We start from the raw sequence: 16,030 nt of genomic DNA, 5'->3' as shown, positions 1-16,030 counted from the left end.
GTATCTTGTTATCTTGTTTCATCGTCAGTGGTACGTCGATGTATTTCTCTTTTCTACCTCCAGTGGAACGTTGGTAGCTCACCTTCAGTGGAACGATGGTGTATCTTGTTATCTTGTTTCATCGTCAGTGGTACGTCGATGTATTTCTCTTTTCTGCCTCCAGTGGAACGTTGGTAGTTCACCTTCAGTGGAACGTTGGTGTATGTTATTTTATCTTCATCGTCAGTGGTACGTCGATACATTTTTATCATCAGTGGAACGATGGTGTGTTCTCTGAATGAAAGATGGGTATTCTGATTCTCTAGTGAAAGGTGATATACTTTCTCATCCCCAGTGAAAGAGAATGCATATCTTATGATTCCCCAGTAAAAGAGGATGCATATTTTCTCATCCCCAGTGAAAGAGGATGCCCCCTTTTCTCACCCTAGTGAAAGGAGTTGCTTTAATCTCTCTGGTGCGAAATGTTTTCCCCAGTGAAGTTTCTTTTCCCAGCAAAGTTTCGTTTCTCCAACAAAGTCTTGTTTCCCCATTGGAGTTCTTCCCACAAGACATGTGCTTTCCCCAGTGGAGTTCTTTTTCTCCCCAGTGTTGTTTCATCATCATATACATTCATTAAAAATTGCATTGCATCTTAGGTTCAAAAATTGCGTGTTTTATATATTTAAGTCTCTTCAATCTCCTCAAAACGAAGATTTTCAATCATCGTATTTCCGGATCAAAGAAACTTAAATAGGGGCATCTGTCATACCCCAATTTTTTACCCTAAGATCATACATCAATTGCATTCAATCATCAATCAAAAGCACCATTGTGAGGCTTTGTCTTTGATACTGTGATTATCTCTGAGGGGAATCATCAAGCACTTTTAGATTTTTATTTGTTTAGTGCTAACCAAAAATCAAAAAAATATGTGTTTTGTCTCTTTTGTTTATATTTTACAGGTGAAAGATCGGGCAAAAGTCAAAACAGTGCAAGAAAATAATTTTTGAAAATTTGAAGGTGGAAATCGATTTACCCCTGTGGGAAATCGATTTCCTGTGCGCAAAATTCAAAAAATATAAGGAGGGAAGCTTGACATCATTTTGGCACCTTTTTATTTGATCATTTTACCAATTTTCCACCTCATCAAAATTAACTCCTCCATTAAACCCACTTAAACATCATTTCCCACTTTAATTACCAATTAACCACAAATTAATTACCAAACACAAAAAGACCAATTTGCCATTACTCTTGCTCCAATTCTATAAATAGAGACCTCTACTCTCTCATTTCTCAAGCTTTGAGAGCCAAAAAACCCCTTGCAATTTCTCTCCTCATCCCTACCAAATTCACCAAAGCTCTTTATTCTTTCATAAAGTTTGTGAGTCACACCTTGAACCTCACAAACTTTGAGCTAAACCACCATCCATTTCATTCTTTTTTCTTCAATTGTTGAGAGATCAAGAGTTGTGTTGGTGATTGTTGAAGTGGATCTAAGTTTTGTTCAAGAATTGGTAATTTTCATCCTCCTTTTCCATCTATCATAATGTGATTCTTTGTTGCTTGTGTTCAATGCATCTTTGATGCTATATTGGTCCTATTTGATGGTGATTTGATGGAAAATTCGTGCTCCAATGGATATGTGATCATAAGGTGTTTGTATGTTTGCCTAAATCAAGTTTCAAAGTTCATAATGCTGTTTTTTTGAAAACTGTGCGCAGGAAATCGATTTCCTACAGAGGGAAATCGATTTCCACTCTGTTTTTTGCGCCAGATCTGAATTCTGCAGACAGGAAATCGATTTCCTACAGAGGTAAATCGATTTCCAGTGAGGCAGAATGCTTGTTTTTGCTATTTTGACTTGTTTTTGGTTCTAACTCTTCTTCTACTCCATTCTTTTGATATTTTCTTTGAATCACAAACTAGAGGCCTAATTTCTCTCTAATTTCAATGGACTTAGGGCGTCGATAGGATGAGAATCCAAATCCGCAAAATTATGTGATTGAAATTATGGATGAAAGGAGCTTTTAATGTGGTTCCATCTTTTGTTTCTCTTTATTTTGATCGATGAAAGTCTTAACACCTTGAGAATTCTTATGGATTTTTGGTAAAGACTAGATCACTCACCATTTTTCTTTTCGTGCGGTATCGCTTTTGGAGAGTGATCTACATATCGCTTCTCTCGCATGCATTAGCACATAAAGTTTTGACCGGCCTCGTTGTAGGGTGATTTCTACATAAATCACTTGGCGATCTGCTTAACATAGCGCAATATTTCGTGTCCCGAATCAAAAAGATCAAATATGGAAGAGAATTGTATGCGGTTGATTTAAGACTTATGGAAATTTATCGTGTAGTCGCTATGATTCTATCAAGCTTCTGATAAGTTTCCATTGAATTTAAATCCGAGAACATCCTTCACTCACCATCGATCTTCATTACTAACTTTGATAACATACTTGACAAGTTTCAAGATGGTTATCTTTAACATCTAACAATTGACTTTAATTTTCGCACTTTATTATACCGCTCTTTATATTTCTCGCTTTATCGCTTTATTTTATCATTTCATCATATTTACATTCCGCTATTTTCTCTTTGTCCATTTGGACGTTTATAATTCCGCTATTTTCTCTTTGTCCATTTGGACATATGTTTATGTTTCCGCCATTTTCTTTTTGTCCACTTGGACCATACTTTACTTTTATGCTAAAACACTAATAAATAACAAAAATCTAAAAAACATCTAAGGCTCTCTTTTGGACTATACTATCCCTAGCATTTTGGAGATTCGGACTTATGGACTTGGTGCCTCTGGACCCTTATTCTATTGTTACTCTGCTGTTATTCTGTCTGTCTGGCATTGGATTGTTGTCTGTTTATGTGTGCAGGTATTTCCTTGAAAGCCCTTGATGGTTAATTCCAAGGCATTGATATAAGGATTTTACCTGAAAACAGCCGTTACTCTGCCCGATTTTCGTCAGAATTTTAATGTGCTTAATGCGAAGTGGTGCTAAGATAATAAATTCATCTGGATCCCCAAGTGATAATGTGTTGGTTTGATATTGATAAGTCCAAAGGATGGGAAATCTACCTTGACTCATAATGTCAAGTGTTGGCTTCTTTTTCGGTTAGATCGTTTCTTTCCTTAGCTTTTATTTTACGCAATAGGAGAGCCTCTTCATCTCCTCCCATTCTTAAATTTTCAAAATCTTCTCCCTTTTTCAAAAACCTTCTTATGTTTGCAATCATTTTCAAAACGTTTTCTTTAAAATATCTTTTGCCCTTAGTGGCTTTTTCTTCAAAAGTTTAGACACTATTAATTGTCGGAACGAGCGGTTATACCCCACGATTTTGAAATTGATTGATATAATGAGATCTTTTCCGCGTGAGAGAGCTAGTGGCATACTCGTTGATTTTATCCGAGTTGGAGCCCTTCTTTCATTTGCGAAGCAAAGAACTCATTTGTTCTCATGCTCAAGATCAATGGCTGAGTATTTCTCTCCAACGACGATAAAGTGTTTATTCGTTTTTAAAAATGTTTTCCCATTAAGCGGAACTACATCAGCTCTGACTTCTCCATTGCACCGAGGAGGTATGTAGGCACAAAGCTTAATGCTTTGCCGAGCTTATTTTAAAAATAAAACAAACTGTTTTTAGCACACACGACACAGATTTTCAAAAAGGTTCCTGTGGAGTACCACAGATATGAGGGGTGCTTTAAACCTTCCCCTCATATAATCAACACCCGAACCTGAGTTCTCTTTCTTGTTTTAAAAACAAAACTTTGGGTTTTTCGTTCTTTTCCCTTTGAAAAAATAAAGCGCGGTGGCGATTTCAAACGAAATATTGATTCGAGTCAATCCCATGGCTTCGATATCAGAATTTCCCCGCTACAAGATCCTAAATCACAGGCTGTAATGGTGGAAAACAAATAGAAGACGAACTGGTACGAGTTGCAGGTTTTTGGTGAAACTTTTGGCGTTTTGCGTATGATACGCGTATGGTACGCGTATGAGGGACTTCCCAGGGGCCGTACGCGTATGGTACACTGCCCTGTCCCGTCCAAAACACACCCTTCTGCCTGTACGCGTATGGTACGCGTATGAGAGGGTAGAGATACACGTATGGTGTTGTGATACGCATATGATGCGTCGAAACAACTCAAAGTGCATGAAAGGAATTATCCGACTCATGATTTAGAGTTGGCAGCTGTGGTTTTTGTTTTGAAGTTGTGGCGACATTATTTGTATGGTTCAATATTCGAAGTGTTTAGTGATCATAAGAGTCTGAAGTATCTCTTTGATCAGAAGGGGCTTAATATGAGGCAGAGAAGGTGGCTAGAATTCCTTAAAGATTATGACTTTGGTTTGAATTACCATCTTGGTAAGGCAAACGTGGTTGCTGATGCGTTGAGTAGAAAGTCCTTACATATGTCCATGATAATGGTGAAGGAATTGGATTTAATTGAATAGTTTAGAGATTTGAGTTTGGTATGTGAAGGTACTCCTAATAGTGTTAAATTGGGTATGCTAAAGCTGACTAGCGGTATTCTTGAAGAGATTAGAAAGGGTTAGAAAGCTGATGTTGAATTGATCGATAAGTTGACTTTGATTAACCAAGGTGAATTCAGAATTGACGAGAATGGTATATTGAGGTTTGGTGATCGGGTTTGTGTTCCTGATGTTGCTGAACTCCGAAAGAGTATTCTGGAAGAAGGACACCGTAGTGGATTGAGCATTCATCCTGGTGCTACAAAGATGTATCATGATTTGAAAAAAGTTGTTTTGGTGGCATGGAATGAAGAAGGAAATTGTAGAGTTTTTTTATTCTTGTTTGACATGTCAGAAGTCAAAACTTGAGCATCAGAAGCCATCTGGGTTTATGCAACCAATGTTTATTCCTGAATGGAAGTGGGATAGCATATCAATGGATTTTGTTTCTGGTTTACCGAGAACTGTTAAGAATTGTGAGGCTATCTGGGTTGTTGTGGACAGGTTGACGAAGTATGCACAGTTCATACCAGTAAGAATGGATTATTCGATGGAGAAGTTGGCTCAATTGTGTATTGAAAAGATAGTTAGTCTGCATGGTATTCCTTCGAGTATCATGTCTGACAGAGATCCGAGATTTACTTCTAAGTTCTTGGAAGGTTTGCGTAAGGTGTTAGGTACTAAGCTGAGATTGAGTTCTGCTTATCATCCGCAGACTGACGGAAAGACTGAGAGGACGATCCAATCGTTAGAAGATTTTTTGTGTGCTTGTGTGTTAGAAAAAGGAGGTGCTTGGGATAGTTACCATCCTTTGATTGAGTTTACCTACAACAATAGTTATCATTCGAGTATTGGTATGGCTCCGTTTGAGGCATTGTATGGTAGGATATGTAGAACGTTGTTGTGTTGGTACGAATCTAGTGAGAGTGTTGTGATCAGGCCAGAAATTTCGCAACAGACTACGGAAAAGATTAAGATGATTTAGGAGAAAATGAAAGCTTCTCAAAGTCGTTAGAAGAGTTATCACGACAAGAGGAGGAAAACACTTGAGTTTCAGGTGGGAGGCCATATGTTTATGAGAGTTACTCCTACGACAGGTATTGGCGAGCGTTGAAGTTAAAGAAGTTGACACCACGTTTTATTGGCCCATTTCAGATTTCTGAAAGAGTAGGAGAAGTAGCCTATCGTATTGCTTTGCCGTCGATGGTTGCAAATTTGCATGATGTATTTCATGTGTATCAGTTGAGAAAATACATTACGGATCCGTCCCATGTGATCCAAGTAGATGATGTACAGGTGAAAGACAACTTGACGGTTGAGGCTTTACCTGTGAGGATTGAAGATCGAAAGCTGAAGCAATTACGTGGCAAAGAGATAGCTTTGGTCAGAGTAGCTTGGGGAGGATCGGCTGATGGAAATGTTACCTGGGAGCTAGAAAGCCAGATGAAAGACTCTTATCCGAAACTCTTTACTTGAGGTATGTTTTCGAGGACGAAAACTCTTTTAGTGGGGGAGAGTTGTGACACCCGTATATTTTAATTTTTAATTTAATTGGAATTTAAATTAATAATTAGAATTATTTTGGGTTTTGTGGAAATTAATTGGAAAAGCATGGTTTATGGCATTGGGTCATGTGTGATATTAGTAAGGAGGAGGGGGTGTTATGTTAGTAAAGCCCTTTACTAATTAAAATGTTATTTTTCATAAAATAATAAGGAAATTGGAAAGAATGGATAGAGCCTGAAAAGAACTGAGAAGTTGGGAACTCGAAGAACGTGAAAGAGGAACAGAAAAGGGAGAGACCAATCAAGAACTTTTGGCTAAGGTAAAGGGGGGACTCTACGGTTAACATCTCTCATCGTATTTTAGATGATAATGTTGATTGGGGGTATTATTTAGGTCAATTGGATTGTATGTTAGATTGGTGTTTAGGATGATTTTTGAATAGATCATATAATTGATGATTATCTATACTGAATTCTGTGCATAATTGTGTGTGAATTGATGTTATGGTATGAATATGGTGTTTGTTTGATGTGTTGCTGTGTTCATCCATGAAACTGAATCTGTGAATATAAATCCCTTACTAATTGAGTAGAAGTTAGGTTTTAATGACTAAAATTGATATAGGATGATAGATTGTTGAAGATAGATGAACCCTATATGTTAAAGTGTGCATAAATTCTGTTTTAGATCCTAAATCACAGGCTGTAATGGTGGAAAACAAATAGAAGACGAACTGGTACGAGTTGCGGGTTTTTGGTGAAACTTTTGGCGTTTTGCGTATGATACGCGTATGAGGGACTTCCCAGGGGTCGTACGCGTATGGTACACTGCCCTGTCCCGTCCAAAACACACCCTTCTGCCTGTACGCGTATGGTACGCGTATGAGAGGGTAGTGATACGCGTATGGTGCTGTGATACGCATATGATGCGTCGAGACAACTCAAAGTGCATGAAAGGAATTATCCGACTCATGATTTAGAGTTGGCAGCTGTGGTTTTTGTTTTGAAGTTGTGGCGACATTATTTGTATGGTTCAAGATTCGAAGTGTTTAGTGATCATAAGAGTCTGAAGTATCTCTTTGATCAGAAGGGGCTTAATATGAGGCAGAGAAGGTGGCTAGAATTCCTTAAAGATCATGACTTTGGTTTGAATTACCATCTTGGTAAGGCAAACGTGGTTGCTGATGCGTTGAGTAGAAAGTCCTTACATATGTCCATGATAATGGTGAAGGAATTGGATTTAATTGAACAGTTTAGAGATTTGAGTTTGGTATGTGAAGGTACTCCTAATAGTGTTAAATTGGGTATGCTAAAGCTGACTAGCGGTATTCTTGAAGAGATTAGAAAGGGTTAGAAAGTTGATGTTGAATTGATCGATAAGTTGACTTTGATTAACCAAGGTGAATTCAGAATTGACGAGAATGGTATATTGAGGTTTGGTGATCGGGTTTGTGTTCCTGATGTTGCTGAACTCCGAAAGAGTATTCTGGAAGAAGGACACCGTAGTGGATTGAGCATTCATCCTGGTGCTACAAAGATGTATCATGATTTGAAAAAAGTTGTTTTGGTGGCATGGAATGAAGAAGGAAATTGTAGAGTTTTTCTATTCTTGTTTGACATGTCAGAAGTCAAAACTTGAGCATCAGAAGCCATCTGGGTTTATGCAACCAATGTTTATTCCTGAATGGAAGTGGGATAGCATATCAATGGATTTTGTTTCTGGTTTACCGAGAACTGTTAAGAATTGTGAGGCTATCTGGGTTGTTGTGGACAGGTTGACGAAGTATGCACAGTTCATACCAGTAAGAATGGATTATTCGATGGAGAAGTTGGCTCAATTGTGTATTGAAAAGATAGTTAGTCTGCATGGTATTCCTTCGAGTATCGTGTCTGACAGAGATCTGAGATTTACTTCTAAGTTCTTGGAAGGTTTGCGTAAGGTGTTAGGTACTAAGCTGAGATTGAGTTCTGCTTATCATCCGCAGACTGACGGAAAGACTGAGAGGACGATCCAATCGTTAGAAGATTTTTTGTGTGCTTGTGTGTTAGAAAAAGGAGGTGCTTGGGATAGTTACCATCCTTTGATTGAGTTTACCTACAACAATAGTTATCATTCGAGTATTGGTATGGCTCCGTTTGAGGCATTGTATGGTAGGATATGTAGAACGTTGTTGTGTTGGTACGAATCTAGTGAGAGTGTTGTGATCAGGCCAGAAATTTCGCAACAGACTACGGAAAAGATTAAGATGATTTAGGAGAAAATGAAAGCTTCTCAAAGTCGTTAGAAGAGTTATCACGACAAGAGGAGGAAAACACTTGAGTTTCAGGTGGGAGGCCATATGTTTATGAGAGTTACTCCTATGACAGGTATTGGTCGAGCGTTGAAGTTAAAGAAGTTGACACCACGTTTTATTGGCCCATTTCAGATTTCTGAAAGAGTAGGAGAAGTAGCCTATCGTATTGCTTTGCCGTCGATGGTTGCAAATTTGCATGATGTATTTCATGTGTATCAGTTGAGAAAATACATTACGGATCCGTCCCATGTGATCCAAGTAGATGATGTACAGGTGAAAGACAACTTGACGGTTGAGGCTTTACCTGTGAGGATTGAAGATCGAAAGCTGAAGCAATTACGTGGCAAAGAGATAGCTTTGGTCAGAGTAGCTTGGGGAGGATCGGCTGATGGAAATGTTACCTGGGAGCTAGAAAGCCAGATGAAAGACTCTTATCCGAAACTCTTTACTTGAGGTATGTTTTCGAGGACGAAAACTCTTTTAGTGGGGGAGAGTTGTGACACCCGTATATTTTAATTTTTAATTTAATTGGAATTTAAATTAATAATTAGAATTATTTTGGGTTTTGTGGAAATTAATTGGAAAAGCATGGTTTATGGCATTGGGTCATGTGTGATATTAGTAAGGAGGAGGGGGTGTTATGTTAGTAAAGCCCTTTACTAATTAAAATGTTATTTTTCATAAAATAATAAGGAAATTGGAAAGAATGGATAGAGCCTGAAAAGAACTGAGAAGTTGGGAACTCGAAGAACGTGAAAGAGGAACAGAAAAGGGAGAGACCAATCAAGAACTTTTGGCTAAGGTAAAGGGGGGACTCTACGGTTAACATCTCTCATCGTATTTTAGATGATAATGTTGATTGGGGGTATTATTTAGGTCAATTGGATTGTATGTTAGATTGGTGTTTAGGATGATTTTTGAATAGATCATATAATTGATGATTATCTATACTGAATTCTGTGCATAATTGTGTGTGAATTGATGTTATGGTATGAATATGGTGTTTGTTTGATGTGTTGCTGTGTTCATCCATGAAACTGAATCTGTGAATATAAATCCCTTACTAATTGAGTAGAAGTTAGGTTTTAATGACTAAAATTGATATAGGATGATAGATTGTTGAAGATAGATGAACCCTATATGTTAAAGTGTGCATAAATTCTGTTTTAGATCCTAAATCACAGGCTGTAATGGTGGAAAACAAATAGAAGACGAACTGGTACGAGTTGCGGGTTTTTGGTGAAACTTTTGGCGTTTTGCGTATGATACGCGTATGAGGGACTTCCCAGGGGTCGTACGCGTATGGTACACTGCCCTGTCCCGTCCAAAACACACCCTTCTGCCTGTACGCGTATGGTACGCGTATGAGAGGGTAGTGATACGCGTATGGTGCTGTGATACGCATATGATGCGTCGAGACAACTCAAAGTGCATGAAAGGAATTATCCGACTCATGATTTAGAGTTGGCAGCTGTGGTTTTTGTTTTGAAGTTGTGGCGACATTATTTGTATGGTTCAAGATTCGAAGTGTTTAGTGATCATAAGAGTCTGAAGTATCTCTTTGATCAGAAGGGGCTTAATATGAGGCAGAGAAGGTGGCTAGAATTCCTTAAAGATCATGACTTTGGTTTGAATTACCATCTTGGTAAGGCAAACGTGGTTGCTGATGCGTTGAGTAGAAAGTCCTTACATATGTCCATGATAATGGTGAAGGAATTGGATTTAATTGAACAGTTTAGATATTTGAGTTTGGTATGTGAAGGTACTCCTAATAGTGTTAAATTGGGTATGCTAAAGCTGACTAGCGGTATTCTTGAAGAGATTAGAAAGGGTTAGAAAGTTGATGTTGAATTGATCGATAAGTTGACTTTGATTAACCAAGGTAAATTCAGAATTGACGAGAATGGTATATTGAGGTTTGGTGATCGGGTTTGTGTTCCTGATGTTGCTGAACTCCGAAAGAGTATTCTGGAAGAAGGACACCGTAGTGGATTGAGCATTCATCCTGGTGCTACCAAGATGTATCATGATTTGAAAAAAGTTGTTTTGGTGGCATGGAATGAAGAAGGAAATTGTAGAGTTTGTCTATTCTTGTTTGACATGTCAGAAGTCAAAACTTGAGCATCAGAAGCCATCTGGGTTTATGCAACCAATGTTTATTCCTGAATGGAAGTGGGATAGCATATCAATGGATTTCGTTTCTGGTTTACCGAGAACTGTTAAGAATTGTGAGGCTATCTGGGTTGTTGTGGACAGGTTGACGAAGTATGCACAGTTCATACCAGTAAGAATGGATTATTCGATGGAGAAGTTGGCTCAATTGTGTATTGAAAAGATAGTTAGTCTGCATGGTATTCCTTCGAGTATCGTGTCTGACAGAGATCCGAGATTTACTTCTAAGTTCTTGGAAGGTTTGCGTAAGGTGTTAGGTACTAAGCTGAGATTGAGTTCTGCTTATCATCCGCAGACTGACGGACAGACTGAGAGGACGATCCAATCGTTAGAAGATTTGTTGTGTGCTTGTGTGTTAGAAAAAGGAGGTGCTTGGGATAGTTACCATCCTTTGATTGAGTTTACCTACAACAATAGTTATCATTCGAGTATTGGTATGGCTCCGTTTGAGGCATTGTATGGTAGGATATGTAGAACGTTGTTGTGTTGGTACGAATCTAGTGAGAGTGTTGTGATCAGGCCAGAAATTGTGCAACAGACTACGGAAAAGATTAAGATGATTTAGGAGAAAATGAAAGCTTCTCAAAGTCGTTAGAAGAGTTATCACGACAAGAGGAGGAAGACACTTGAGTTTCAGGAGGGAGGCCATATGTTTATGAGAGTTACTCCTATGACAGGTATTGGTCGAGCGTTGAAGTTAAAGAAGTTGACACCACGTTTTATTGGCCCATTTCAGATTTCTGAAAGAGTAGGAGAAGTAGCCTATCGTATTGCTTTGCCGTCGATGCTTGCAAATTTGCATGATGTATTTCATGTGTATCAGTTGAGAAAATACATTACGGATCCGTCCCATGTGATCCAAGTAGATGATGTACAGGTGAAAGACAACTTGACGGTTGAGGCTTTACCTGTGAGGATTGAAGATCGAAAGCTGAAGCAATTACGTGGCAAAGAGATAGCTTTGGTCAGAGTAGCTTGGGGAGGATCGGCTGATGGAAATGTTACCTGGGAGCTAGAAAGCCAGATGAAAGACTCTTATCCGAAACTCTTTACTTGAGGTATGTTTTCGAGGACGAAAACTCTTTTAGTGGGGGAGAGTTGTGACACCCGTATATTTTAATTTTTAATTTAATTGGAATTTAAATTAATAATTAGAATTATTTTGGGTTTTGTGGAAATTAATTGGAAAAGCATGGTTTATGGCATTGGGTCATGTGTGATATTAGTAAGGAGGAGGGGGTGTTATGTTAGTAAAGCCCTTTACTAATTAAAATGTTATTTTTCATAAAATAATAAGGAAATTGGAAAGAATGGATAGAGCCTGAAAAGAACTGAGAAGTTGGGAACTCGAAGAACGTGAAAGAGGAACAGAAAAGGGAGAGACCAATCAAGAACTTTTGGCTAAGGTAAAGGGGGGACTCTACGGTTAACATCTCTCATCGTATTTTAGATGATAATGTTGATTGGGGGTATTATTTAGGTCAATTGGATTGTATGTTAGATTGGTGTTTAGGATGATTTTTGAATAGATCATATAATTGATGATTATCTATACTGAATTCTGTGCATAATTGTGTGTGAATTGATGTTATGGTATGAATATGGTGTTTGTTTGATGTGTTGCTGTGTTCATCCATGAAACTGAATCTGTGAATATAAATCCCTTACTAATTGAGTAGAAGTTAGGTTTTAATGACTAAAATTGATATAGGATGATAGATTGTTGAAGATAGATGAACCCTATATGTTAAAGTGTGCATAAATTCTGTTTTAGATCCTAAATCACAGGCTGTAATGGTGGAAAACAAATAGAAGACGAACTGGTACGAGTTGCGGGTTTTTGGTGAAACTTTTGGCGTTTTGCGTATGATACGCGTATGAGGGACTTCCCAGGGGTCGTACGCGTATGGTACACTGCCCTGTCCCGTCCAAAACACACCCTTCTGCCTGTACGCGTATGGTACGCGTATGAGAGGGTAGTGATACGCGTATGGTGCTGTGATACGCATATGATGCGTCGAGACAACTCAAAGTGCATGAAAGGAATTATCCGACTCATGATTTAGAGTTGGCAGCTGTGGTTTTTGTTTTGAAGTTGTGGCGACATTATTTGTATGGTTCAAGATTCGAAGTGTTTAGTGATCATAAGAGTCTGAAGTATCTCTTTGATCAGAAGGGGCTTAATATGAGGCAGAGAAGGTGGCTAGAATTCCTTAAAGATCATGACTTTGGTTTGAATTACCATCTTGGTAAGGCAAACGTGGTTGCTGATGCGTTGAGTAGAAAGTCCTTACATATGTCCATGATAATGGTGAAGGAATTGGATTTAATTGAACAGTTTAGATATTTGAGTTTGGTATGTGAAGGTACTCCTAATAGTGTTAAATTGGGTATGCTAAAGCTGACTAGCGGTATTCTTGAAGAGATTAGAAAGGGTTAGAAAGTTGATGTTGAATTGATCGATAAGTTGACTTTGATTAACCAAGGTAAATTCAGAATTGACGAGAATGGTATATTGAGGTTTGGTGATCGGGTTTGTGTTCCTGATGTTGCTGAACTCCGAAAGAGTATTCTGGAAGAAGGACACCGTAGTGGATTGAGCATTCATCCTGGTGCTACCAAGATGTATCATGATTTGAAAAAAGTTGTTTTGGTGGCATGGAATGAAGAAGGAAATTGTAGAGTTTGTCTATTCTTGTTTGACATGTCAGAAGTCAAAACTTGAGCATCAGAAGCCATCTGGGTTTATGCAACCAATGTTTATTCCTGAATGGAAGTGGGATAGCATATCAATGGATTTCGTTTCTGGTTTACCGAGAACTGTTAAGAATTGTGAGGCTATCTGGGTTGTTGTGGACAGGTTGACGAAGTATGCACAGTTCATACCAGTAAGAATGGATTATTCGATGGAGAAGTTGGCTCAATTGTGTATTGAAAAGATAGTTAGTCTGCATGGTATTCCTTCGAGTATCGTGTCTGACAGAGATCCGAGATTTACTTCTAAGTTCTTGGAAGGTTTGCGTAAGGTGTTAGGTACTAAGCTGAGATTGAGTTCTGCTTATCATCCGCAGACTGACGGACAGACTGAGAGGACGATCCAATCGTTAGAAGATTTGTTGTGTGCTTGTGTGTTAGAAAAAGGAGGTGCTTGGGATAGTTACCATCCTTTGATTGAGTTTACCTACAACAATAGTTATCATTCGAGTATTGGTATGGCTCCGTTTGAGGCATTGTATGGTAGGATATGTAGAACGTTGTTGTGTTGGTACGAATCTAGTGAGAGTGTTGTGATCAGGCCAGAAATTGTGCAACAGACTACGGAAAAGATTAAGATGATTTAGGAGAAAATGAAAGCTTCTCAAAGTCGTTAGAAGAGTTATCACGACAAGAGGAGGAAGACACTTGAGTTTCAGGAGGGAGGCCATATGTTTATGAGAGTTACTCCTATGACAGGTATTGGTCGAGCGTTGAAGTTAAAGAAGTTGACACCACGTTTTATTGGCCCATTTCAGATTTCTGAAAGAGTAGGAGAAGTAGCCTATCGTATTGCTTTGCCGTCGATGCTTGCAAATTTGCATGATGTATTTCATGTGTATCAGTTGAGAAAATACATTACGGATCCGTCCCATGTGATCCAAGTAGATGATGTACAGGTGAAAGACAACTTGACGGTTGAGGCTTTACCTGTGAGGATTGAAGATCGAAAGCTGAAGCAATTACGTGGCAAAGAGATAGCTTTGGTCAGAGTAGCTTGGGGAGGATCGGCTGATGGAAATGTTACCTGGGAGCTAGAAAGCCAGATGAAAGACTCTTATCCGAAACTCTTTACTTGAGGTATGTTTTCGAGGACGAAAACTCTTTTAGTGGGGGAGAGTTGTGACACCCGTATATTTTAATTTTTAATTTAATTGGAATTTAAATTAATAATTAGAATTATTTTGGGTTTTGTGGAAATTAATTGGAAAAGCATGGTTTATGGCATTGGGTCATGTGTGATATTAGTAAGGAGGAGGGGGTGTTATGTTAGTAAAGCCCTTTACTAATTAAAATGTTATTTTTCATAAAATAATAAGGAAATTGGAAAGAATGGATAGAGCCTGAAAAGAACTGAGAAGTTGGGAACTCGAAGAACGTGAAAGAGGAACAGAAAAGGGAGAGACCAATCAAGAACTTTTGGCTAAGGTAAAGGGGGGACTCTACGGTTAACATCTCTCATCGTATTTTAGATGATAATGTTGATTGGGGGTATTATTTAGGTCAATTGGATTGTATGTTAGATTGGTGTTTAGGATGATTTTTGAATAGATCATATAATTGATGATTATCTATACTGAATTCTGTGCATAATTGTGTGTGAATTGATGTTATGGTATGAATATGGTGTTTGTTTGATGTGTTGCTGTGTTCATCCATGAAACTGAATCTGTGAATATAAATCCCTTACTAATTGAGTAGAAGTTAGGTTTTAATGAGTAAAATTGATATAGGATGATAGATTGTTGAAGATAGATGAACCCTATATGTTAAAGTGTGCATAAATTCTGTTTTAGATCCTAAATCGCAGGCTGTAATGGTGGAAAACAAATAGAAGACGAACTGGTACGAGTTGCAGGTTTTTGGTGAAACTTTTGGCGTTTTGCGTATGATACGCGTATGGTACGCGTATGAGGGACTTCCCAGGGGCCGTACGCATATGGTACACTACCCTGTCCCGTCCAAAACACACCCTTCTGCCTGTACGTGTATGGTACGCGTATGAGAGGGTAGTGATACGCGTATGGTGCTGTGATACGCATATGATGCGTCGAGACAACTCAAAGTGCATGAAAGGAATTATCCGACTCATGATTTAGAGTTGGCAGCTGTGGTTTTTTTTCGAAGTTGTGGCGACATTATTTGTATGGTTCAAGATTCGAAGTGTTTAGTGATCATAAGAGTCTGAAGTATCTCTTTGATCAGAAGGGGCTTAATATGAGGCAGAGAAGGTGGCTAGAATTCCTTAAAGATTATGACATTGGTTTGAATTACCATCCTGGTAAGGCAAACGTGGTTGCTGATGCGTTGAGTAGAAAGTCCTTACATATGTCCATGATAATGGTGAAGGAATTGGATTTAATTGAACAGTTTAGAGATTTGAGTTTGGTATGTAAAGGTACTCCTAATAGTGTTAAATTGGGTATGCTAAAGCTGACTAGCGGTATTCTTGAAGAGATTAGAAAGGGTTAAAAAGTTGATGTTGAATTGATCGATAAGTTGACTTTGATTAACCAAGGTGAATTCAGAATTGACGAGAATGGTATATTGAGGTTTGGTGATCGGGTTTGTGTTCCTGATGTTGCTGAACTCCGAAAGAGTATTCTGGAAGAAGGACACCGTAGCGGATTGAGCATTCATCCTGGTGCTACCAAGATGTATCATGATTTGAAAAAAGTTGTTTTGGTGGCATGGAATGAAGAAGGAAATTGTAGAGTTTGTCTATTCTTGTTCGACATGTCAGAAGTCAAAACTTGAGCATCAGAAGCCATCTGGGTTTATGCAACCACGGTTTATTCCTGAATGGAAGTGGGATAGCATATCAATGGAT

The sequence above is a fragment of the Vicia villosa genome, unplaced genomic scaffold (assembly GCF_029867415.1).
Source record: "Vicia villosa cultivar HV-30 ecotype Madison, WI unplaced genomic scaffold, Vvil1.0 ctg.000577F_1_1, whole genome shotgun sequence".
Taxonomy (NCBI): domain Eukaryota; kingdom Viridiplantae; phylum Streptophyta; class Magnoliopsida; order Fabales; family Fabaceae; genus Vicia; species Vicia villosa.
Note: the sequence above shows the minus strand (reverse complement) of the source record.